The sequence below is a fragment of the Gossypium arboreum genome, chromosome 12, assembly GCF_025698485.1.
Source record: "Gossypium arboreum isolate Shixiya-1 chromosome 12, ASM2569848v2, whole genome shotgun sequence".
Taxonomy (NCBI): domain Eukaryota; kingdom Viridiplantae; phylum Streptophyta; class Magnoliopsida; order Malvales; family Malvaceae; genus Gossypium; species Gossypium arboreum.
In genome coordinates this window covers 115,584,476-115,586,189 of record NC_069081.1, presented here as the reverse complement: position 1 = coordinate 115,586,189, position 1,714 = coordinate 115,584,476, and the positions used below count along the sequence as shown (strand labels likewise).

The 1,714-nt window shown below is 30.9% G+C and overlaps 1 long non-coding RNA gene across 1 annotated transcript; it reads right to left on the bottom strand.

The window, feature by feature from the left end:
- Window positions 1-611: 611 nt before the first annotated feature.
- LOC128285162 (uncharacterized) lies at window positions 612-1,428 on the bottom strand. Its single transcript, XR_008275588.1, has 2 exons — window positions 1,381-1,428; window positions 612-860 (listed from the first exon to the last, which is right to left on the bottom strand). It is a non-coding gene; the product is annotated as an uncharacterized LOC128285162 (long non-coding RNA).
- Between the last annotated feature and the right edge of the window lie 286 nt (window positions 1,429-1,714).

Genomic DNA, 1,714 nt, shown 5'->3' with positions numbered 1-1,714 from the left:
CACTTAAACAGTTTTCGTAGTAAACTATCCATCTGCGTCACAGTCGCTAAAAAAATCATATCTCGAGTTACGAAACTCGAAATCAAATTCCGTAAATTTTCCCTGAAACTAGACTCATATATCTACTTACTAATTTTTTCTAGAATTTTGGTCAGGCCAATTAGTACAGTTTATTATAAGAAGTCTCCCTGTTTCAGGGTTCAGCTACTCTGACCCTTGTGCACTTCGAATCAAATTTCTTCCTGTACAGAAATCCAATGACTATGCCATTTGTTTCAATTAAAATAGACTCAATAATGAATCCATACATATAAAGTTTGAGTCCTAATTCTTAATACACAATTTATGGTGAATTTCTAAAGTCAGAACAGGGAATCCAGAAATTGTTCTAACCCTGTTTCACCAAAACGTAAATATCTCATAAAATACAACTCTTTTACCAATTTTGTTTCTTCCATATAAAAATAGATTCATTAAGCTTCAATTACATATTTTATTCATCATCTAATTCACTTTATACTATTTTTGGTATATTTTCAAAGTTAGACTACTGTTACTGTCCAAATCTGTTTTAGTATAAAATGTTGATAACTAAGTTTATAACATCTTCATTTCTTCTTTCTACAACATTTACCAACAATTCCTCTTATTACTCTTCACTAACATATCAAAACATACCATTCTTAAGGTTTTGGTAACATTTACAAAACATACCAAAATATCATTTAACAACTTAGATACTTTTAATATAACCAAAAGACATCCTAGGTACAATGCCATTTTCCAAAAAGATAGAAACTTCACCAATTTGAGTTTGGGGATCGGCTTGTATGCTGAGTCCTTATACTTTCGTACCTAGCCTGCGCACGGAAACAAACCGTACGCTGAGAATACTCTCAGTGGTATTTCCATAAACAATAGCTTAATCAACTTTAAAACATGGTAATTCAAACACATTATTGCTATTATTCAATATCAATCAGTACTTTAATAACCTTTACTTTATTTACCCTTATTAACATAACTCGGACACTAACGGATACACGGATCCAACCCACACTCCGGGATAAGCACATAGTGCTTCATCGGAACAAATCCGGAACTTTAACATTATAGTACACAAAGTACTTCATCGGAACAAATCCGGAACTTTAACAGTAGTCGACACATAGTGTCTCATTGACTCAATGTCGGAATATCCCAATACTTCCAATTCCTATGACATGTCAACTATATCCGACTAGCCCGACACTGTTAATAGGGTATTCAAAATCACATTCATTTCAATATGGTAAAAATACTTACCTCATTCACATTTTCATACAATATAAATATCAAATATAGCAATAACGATTAAGCTCGGTTTATAGAAATACAAACCACTATTTATCGAATTTAATCGATATCTTCGTTCACTTTCTCTTTTCCTTCTTTGATGACGTATCCGATGCTACGCTTGCTACTAACAATCATACAATTAAAATTCATCAATATACTAATTCATAAAACACATTTTCACTTTCTATCAAACTTTTACAAAAATTCCAATTTCGTCCTTTTCCATTACTAATCTTTTTTCTTTAACTTAAGCTTCATATTCTCTTTTAATCAACTCATTAACAATTTCTAACTCATAAAATTCATTATAAAACATAAATTTTGAGCTCTATTCAACTTAATCCCTATTTAAACCTAACTTAGAATTCTTTTAATA